We start from the raw sequence: 8,836 nt of genomic DNA, 5'->3' as shown, positions 1-8,836 counted from the left end.
CTGGTGGAGCCAAGATGATGGCATAAAATCAGGAAAATTCTGTGAACACCCCCCATTACCACCTCAGATACCTATAAAATATGACACTAAACTAATATTATACAGAACCCACAAAGTGACAGAGAGAAACAAATCTCCCATTGAAAGCAGCCCAGCAGGTGTACAGAAAGTGTCCATCACAGGGTACTGGGAGCAGAGCCCAGGCCCATGTGAGCCCACAGTTTTAGCCTTAGGGTGGCCCTGAACAGCAGCAGTTGGAGTAGAACTCGTGAGAGTGGATCACCAGCAGCTGTGATGATCAGTTGTCAGAACTATAAAGGCATAAATAAAGACAAAGTAAAAGTTGAGGGTAGAAATCTGTTGTAACTGGGTGGGGGGCAGTGTAATAGTAATGTAATTTAAAGATCCCCCTGTCTTGGCTTGGTTTTTGGTTTGATTGTGTTAAAACCTAGAGCTTGTGAATCCCACTTGTGGAATGGACTTGTTGAAGTGAAAAGAGAATGCTGAACTGGGAGGAGCTGGTGACGTAAATTTAGAGAGACACAAGAAAAGAGAGAGGCAGAAGAACTTTTTGGAAGCAGCACCTTTGGAGGCAGAGAGAGATGGAGAGGATTGCTAGGGCCACTTTGAATTGCCCAGGACTTTTGAGAGCTGCCAAGGACTGAGGAGACATGGCTGTTATGCTGGTACTTTGTCTGTTTTGATGTTGTTTTTCCAGATTTGTCCTCTGGTGAAAGACAGTCCTGTTGTTGTAGATTTTCTGGAACCTTGCTGTTGGTTCAGAGCTCCAGAGACTGTTCTGCAGACAGAGAGTGAATTCTGTCCACTGGTGAAGGACAGTACTGTTGTTGCAGAAGATTTGGAACCTTGCTGTTGATTCAGAAGCCATGAAGAAGGATAATCTTGTTGTATGTTTACAGAAATCCTGGAAGAGGGTTTTGCTAATGTTTTCAGGGATCCTAGGACTGTTCTGAAGAGAGAGAACGAATTAATGAAGACACTGGCAATGTATCTTGTGGCCTTGCTAAGATTTGTCTCCCAAGGAACAAAGATTGCTGAGAACTTGCCTGGAGTCAAGATGAAGATAAGACCTCCATTTAGGTATTAAATGCTGTGCTTAAGCTTGTTGTAACTCTGGGGTAGATTCAATTGTGATCCAAGGGTGGGGAACTTTTGACCTTTTTGTCCTCTGTGATTGAACAAATGAATGTACTTTACTTATGATTGGAAACTAATCTCCATTTAAAAACAGGGGTTTTATGATGGACTAAATGAAGGTACAGCCTAGGGGTGGAGTAGAATTTAGAAGAGGGACTTTGTGATTGATTAAATGAATGTAATGTCCAGGGGTGGGGTAGTACTTGGAGATTATTGAATTACACTTAGTAAATGCTGTATTTTGAATGATGTCATATTTTGATTTTCTCTTTTCTTAATTTGTCACTGAAAAAAATGGAGAGCACCTATGCCGGTATTTTGAACCTTGGCATTACAGGCAGGGTGGATAAAGGCTCAGTTCCAGCCTCTGCCCCTGACAAAGAAGCAGTGGAGACTCTGTAGCCATGCATCCATCTCCATGTGGATGCTTCACAGCTCCAAACCTGCAAATAATAGCAGGAGCCAAGTGACCATTCAGAGGGAAATAACTGTTGCTTTAACCTGCCTGGATCTGTATCATGGTCTTGATGTGTGTGACCAGTTAGCCAGAGTTCATGGGGGTTATAGAGAGAGCACCCTCCTGATAGCTCCAGCATCTGTGAAAAATCCAGTGATTTGGGACAAAACTCTCCCCTCTGGAAGAAGAGTTCTATTATGGCAAATAACTCGAAAGTCAAGTATTTGACTGGCAACATAAACAAGCAAAGGAAGAAAAGCAAGCAAAGCAATCCAACTTCAAACTCCTTTTTTGGGGACAAAAAGAATCAAAACACAGAAAGGGAGGAAGACAATGGTTTCAGAAATCTTGAACCAAAAGCTTCCAAGAAAAATATGAATTGGTTACAGGCCATGAAGGAGTTCAAGAAGGATTTTGAAAATCAAGTAAGAGAAGTAGAGGAAAAATTGGAAAGAAGAATGAGAATGATGCAAGAAGATAATGCAAAGAGAGTCAAAAACCTGAATGAAGAAAATAGCCCCTTAAAAAACAGATTAAATTAAGTAGGGAAAAGGGCCCAAAAATCAAATGAGGAAAAGAATACCTTAAAAAGCCAAATTTGCCAGATGGAAAAAGAATTTCAAAAGCTCAATGAAGAGAATAATTCCTTCAGAATTAGATTGGAGTAAATGAAAACTAATGACTTTATGAGAAATCAAAATACTATTAAACAGATGCAAATAAATGAAAAATTAGAAAGCAATGGGAAATATCCCTTTGGAAAAACCACTGAACTGAAAAATGGATCCAAGAGAGATAATTTAAAAATTATTTTACTACCTGAAAGCCATGATGAAAAAAAAAGAACCTAGAAATCATCCTTCAAGAAATTCTCAAAAAAAAAAAAATTGCCCCAATATTTTGGTACCAGAGGGCAAAATAGAAATTGAAAGACTTCACCAATCACCTCTTGAAAAAGATCACAAAAAGAAAGTTCCTAGGGATATTATAGACAGGTTCTGGAGTTCCCAGATCAAGGATAAAATATTACAAGCAGCCAAGAAGAAACAATTTGAATGTTGTGGAAACACAATCATTTTAACACAGGATCTAGCAGCTTCTACATTAAGGGATTAAAGGGCTTGGAATATGGTATTCTAGAGATTAAAAGAGGTAGAAATAAAACCAGGGGAAATATATTCATTCATTGAAATAGAGGACTTTCAAGCATTCTGGATAAAAAAAATAGAGTTGAATAGAAAATTTGACATTCAAATACAAGAATTAAGGGAAGTATGAAGAGGTAAAGAGGGAAAAGATATCATAAGGAACTTAGCAAAGTTGAACTACTTAAATGCCTACATAGAAAAAAAAATAATTGTAACTTATGAAACTTAACTCAGCATGAGGCAAGTTGAAGGGCATGTAAATATATGAGTGTGTGTGTGCGTGTATACTTACATTTATATATATATACATACATATGTGCGTATATATATATATATATATATGTCTATTAAGTACAGTATAAGGGTTTATGGGTACATACATGAGTGTGTGTATATATGTGTACTGTTGTACATAGAGGGCAGATGATCAATTGAATAGGAAGGGATGATGTTTAAAAGGTGAAATTAAGAGGTGTGATAGGAATATAATGAGAGGAAATGGGGAGACACAGAATGGAGTCAATTATCTCATATAGAAGACAAGGGGTAACTGTTACAATGGAGGAGAAGAACAGGAACCAAAAGGGAATGAGTCAACCTTACTCTCATTAAATTTTTCTTAGGGAAGGAATGACATACACACTAAATTGGGTATCTTGCCATACAGGTGAGTAAGAGGGAATAGGATGAGAGGGGACATGATGGAGGGGAGGGCTGGTGCTGTGTAGGGTAGTTAGAAGCACACAGTTTTGAAAAGGGACAAGGACAATGTAGAAAATGTAGAACAAGTGGGGGCCAGAATAGGATGGAAGGATATATAGTCAGCCTTTCACAATATATCACTGTGGAAATGTTTCACATAAGTACACATGTACAACCTCTATCGAATTGCTTATTTTTCCAGTAAGGGTGTGTGAACAGGGAATAGGGGGAAGAATCTGGAATTCAAAGTTTTAAAATCAAATGTTTAAAAAATTGTTATTATTATTATTATTATGCAACTGGGAAATAATATATATAGGCACTGGGATATGGGGATCCATCTTGCCCTACCAGAAAGTCAAAGGCAGTATGGGGGAGGATATAGAAGAGAGCAGATTGGGGGAGACGGTATATAGTGGGATCACTGTTTCGGGGTGGTGGGTAGGGGAAAGATAGGGAGAAAATTTGTAACTCAAAATCTTGTGGAAATGAATGATGTAAACTAAAATTAACATAAATTATAATTTAAAAAAATTTATTGAGCTCTTCCTAGAATGCTTTTAGGATTGATACCAGTTCATATTTCCCTCTGTGCTCTTAGGTGTGGATACAGATTCCATGGTGTCTCCTGAAAGTGATTCTTAGAGTTTACAATAATAGGATTCAGGTATGTTTGGTTGCTTCCATCCCATTGTGTTTCCCTATTTCCTGACTTTTAAAGTGGATTTCTGATTCTTGGGTACAGATGCCTCAGATCCATATTTCTCAAGCTGGGAGCTAGGGTCCTGATTTTTGACTTTTTTTTTACTGTAACCTCTGGGTGACTAGATTGATGCCTACACCAGGACTCTCAGTGTTTCTCCTGGGTTACCCTGAGGCTCACAGAGTAAGGTGTTGGGGATGCGTGTTTTTTCCACTTCTGCTTTCTTCCTCTCTACCCCTGGGCTAGAGTTTGGGCAGGCTCAGCAGGTGGTGGCCTGCCTCACTGGTGCCTGCAGATTTCCTTGATTTTGCTAAGGTACACCTGGGCTTCTAGTTGCACCCCACACCCTGGGCTTCAGGATATCATGCTGGTCAGCTGAGATGGTGTTTGTTGGGACACCTCCAACCCTTCACTTCAGGCTCGACAGAGTTTCAGTCAGACCTTCCTCTAGGACTCCCAAGCCTGCCACTGCTTCCACTATTTCAGCATTTTACACTGGTGCAATAATCTCTGGGTTTTCATGGTCAGCAAGGAGGATTAGAGCAGCTAGAGTTAACTCCATCATCTTGACTCCAGAAAGTTCTGGTAGGTAATTTTTAAACATCCAGGCTATAGCGTGATAGCCCCAGGAGAAACTGCTGTTGCTGCCATGGGCCCTGCACTTTCTCTTACCCAGCTCCAACTAAACCTCTATCCCATGGTGAGATGTCTGCAAAGTGGGGGCTCACTCTCACTCTGCTGTGATGTGGTCTCATGTCTGACCTGGTACAGCCCGTGGGCTCCGCATTCCCTCTGCCCAGTCCTACATGCACACTTTCCAGGACTGGGAATCTCCCACACTCTATCTTCCAATGGATTCTGTAACTCTAAAATCCATTCAGATTCACTTTTTAGAGGTTACTGACAGAATTCAAAGAGGAACTCAGGTGAGTTCCTGCTTTCACTCTGCTATCTTGGCTCCACTTCCCTGGTTTCCAATTTTATTATATTATGGAACTGCCTTTTCCCTGGGGTTGCTTGTATTTGGAGTGCCCTGGAGTTCAAACACATAATGTAATAATGTACAGGCCATATAATTTTCCTCTAGAAAACCCAGATGTCTAGTGAATTATAGTCATTATAGTTGTTGTCAATTAATATTTATTGAGTGCCCACTGGGCATATTACTCTGTACTGTAGTGTCTTGAATTAGAGATGACTTAAAATTTTATTTGTGACTCACGGGTGCACTATAGACCCAGGGTATTTGAAACTTGAATCAATGATTATAGGCCCCCAAAATGAAGATGGAGGGGGGAGCTTTATTATGTGTATAATACAAATTATATTTGATTAAGATGATGAGATCTATACTGAGTACCTTACTGATTGTTATTTTATGTTAAATAAAATGCCTGAAATGCTGTAAAAAAAAAAGTGGGGTGACAGATTTCCTGACATCACTGGATTAATGTAATAGCTTCACAGAAATAAACATTATTTGATTGTTATTGTATGGTCAATGCATATCTCCTTTATTGATTAACATGAGGTAAAATAAATGGAAGAGACCCATCTCAGAATCCAAATATGTTCTGCAGAGCAAGAATTTATCAGTCACTCAAAATATTAATATTATCATGTTAACAATGTAAGAATTGAATTGTACAAAAAAATGGGAGGCATAAAGTAAAAGAAGCAAGGAAGTTTAAGAGACTTTTCTATAGAACTAGTTACAAAATCAGTGAATATATTCAAAATTAATGGTTGAAGACATAAAAAACTCTTCCAGATTATTCCTAGAAAGGTAAGATACTAAGGGAAAATATAATTAATAAAATGAACAAATAACACAAGCTTATTTTTCTTTCTTTAGAGCCAGCAAAATTCCTTTTAGTTACATCAAGTTAATATTACATACTCTGTCTATTTTCCTTTGAAATAATATCAAAGTCTCTAGAATACAACAGAATAAAATAACATAAACTAAAATCCTATTTTCATAGCAGCATACCACTGCCTTCTTTCCTTACATATAGTATACAAGTCTCCTGAGGGCAGAAATATTTTTCTCTGTTTCTCCATTTTCTAACACAATGCCTCACATGTATTAACTTTTTACTAAATATCTGCTGAATTGAACTGTTTAATTGAATTATCTCATTAGATAGATAGATAGATATATGTAGATATAGATTGTTATTGCAAGATAATGAGTACTTTATCTGATTATTTCCTTCCAGAAATTTGGGAATTATTCTATAGCAATCATCTGTAAATTTTTCATGACATATAGAAATGCAAGAGTGTAGGTTTTTTTCCTTCCTCTATTAGTGGGGGAGGGGGAAACAGGGAGAAGAAAGTATCAAGAAGCACCCTCAAAAACTCTTAATCTTAGCCAAAGTATTCCTGATTTTTTTTAACATTGTTCCTACTTTGCATCACTGCTTAAATTGGGTGTCCCCCAAACTGGAGTCAGAGGACCTAGATTCAAATTCTTGCCACTGCAATTTACTACCTGTGTAGTCATGAGCAGACAAATTTTCATTTCTTCCCTGAGTTCTATTTCCCTATCTGGAAAATCTCATTGCTCTAGATAGAAAGATGTGAATTTTTACATTGTGGATATAACCTTTCAGGATTAAAAAACATCCTCCCCTCCAAAAATATGGATTGACTAGGTGTTGCTTGGAAGAATAATGGCAATGATTTTCAGGATCATGACAAAAAGAGGAAAGGATGAAAAAAGATGGTAAATGTGATTATAATTTATATAACTTGGGGTTTATAAGATTAATTAACTTCTATTGTCTCATATAATGCTCACAATAATGCTGTTGGTCTGTAGTCTCCAGGATTATTATTCCCATTTTACAGAAGAAGAAATCAAACTCCAAAAGTTTAAATGACTTTTAAATATAATTAATAAGTTGAAGTGAGAGAACTAGTTCTTTTGACTTAAAGTTCAATCTTCTTTCCCTTACAACATGTTTAACATTCTTTACTCTTTAATTTTTTTATTTCAGAAGATAATTTTTCAAAATTATAATATATTGATGTCATATTAAATAGTTTGTGGTTGTTAGAGTTTGTGCTACAGATAATTACTGATTTGAATTGCTAGGTGCAGTGTCTAAACCAGAAACTCTCTCCACACATGAGATCTCAAGGTCAGATGAAAATATTATTTATTCATTAATTTCTGGACATGTCTATCTAAAATGGAAGTGTGATGATTTTGTTTTTCTTGTTACATTCCCATTCCCAACAATATCCCATTTACATCTTTAAAATACTAGCACTGAACCTTCCTGCAGCCAAATAAAATTCACTAGGCAACTTCGCCTATCCCCTCTCTTCTAGCTAGTTTGTGACTTAAGTCATTATTTCAAGTAGTATAGCTAACTGAACAATACCCATTCATTACTTGTCAATAGAAGGTAAAATGAATAGAAATATGTCAGTGTCTTGAATTGCCACTTCTAAGGCTTTTGTCACTTACATTATACATGATAATAATTAAGACATATACATTAAGGCCTGCCTGAAGAGCTCGAGTCACTCTGACGGGTAGTTTAGCGTGTCCCCCTCAACACTTCCATTATAAGGTATGCCAGCTTCTTCAGAAGAGCATGCAGAGAGCCTCACGCCTAAAGCGGGAGCTGCACTTGTTAGCCACGGAGCCACCGCCAGGCATCACTTGCTGGCAGAACACAAACCAAATGGATGATCTCCGAGCTCAGATTTTGGGAGGGACCAACACACCCTATGAAAAGGGCATTTTCAAGCTGGAAATCTCAATTCCTGAGAGGTACCCATTTGAGTCTCCAAAGATACACTTTTTGACTCCCAATTATCATCCTAACATTGACTCTGCAGGGAGGATCTGTCTGGATGTCCTCAAACTTCCACCAAAACGTGCTTAGAGGTCATCCCTGAACATTTCCACCATATTGACCTCCATCCAGCTGCTCATGTCAGAGCCCAATCCTGATGACTCTCTCATGGCTGACATATCTTAAGTTTAAGTACAACAAACCAAGCTTCCTCAAGAATGCCAGAGAGTGGACAGAGAAGCATGCTCATCAGAGGCAAGAGGCTGAAGAGAATGAGGAGGTGGAGAATCGGCCAGAACCCAGTGACCCCAAAGTTGTAGTAGTGCCACAGAAAAGAAAAGGCTCCAAGCTGAGGGGGGGGGCAGAGAAGAGACTTTGTCCTGATGCTTAGGGAGCCCCTGGTGAGCCGCTGAGCTGATGGAGTCCCACTTCTTTTTTTTTTTTTTAAAGCAATCGGGGTTAAGTAACTTGCTCAAGGTTACACGGCCAGTTATTTCTGGGTGTGGTGCTTAGTATCTGAGCCCGGATTTGATCCAGGTCATCACAACACTGGAGCCGGTGCTCTTACTCGCTGAGCCACCTAGCCGCCCCTAAGCAATTGGGGTTAAGTAACTTGCTCAAGGTTACATGGCCAGGTGTTTCTGGGTGGGTGTTAAGTGTCTGAGCCCTGGATTCGATGTCCAGGTCTTCTCAACACTGGAGTTGGTGCTCTTACTCACTGTGCTACCTGGCCGCCCCATGGAGTCCCACTTCTTTCAAGGCTCCTGATCGTGCCTCCTCTGTTTGAATGTTTTTCTTGGTCTTTGATGAGAGTGCAATGGTATTTTCCTTATAAAACAGGCCTTGTATATTT

At 38.8% G+C, this 8,836-nt stretch overlaps 1 pseudogene; it reads left to right on the top strand.

The window, feature by feature from the left end:
- The first annotated feature begins 7,695 nt into the window (after positions 1 to 7,695).
- On the top strand, positions 7,696 to 8,376 carry LOC138164080 (ubiquitin-conjugating enzyme E2 T pseudogene; annotated as a pseudogene).
- Positions 8,377 to 8,836: the final 460 nt, after the last annotated feature.

The sequence above is a fragment of the Petaurus breviceps genome, unplaced genomic scaffold, assembly GCF_028583685.1.
Source record: "Petaurus breviceps papuanus isolate PSGF00001 unplaced genomic scaffold, PetGlider_PUasm1.0 189, whole genome shotgun sequence".
In the NCBI taxonomy this organism is placed as follows: Eukaryota; Metazoa; Chordata; class Mammalia; order Diprotodontia; family Petauridae; genus Petaurus; species Petaurus breviceps.
Note: the sequence above shows the minus strand (reverse complement) of the source record. Positions and strands in the feature narration are given on the sequence as shown.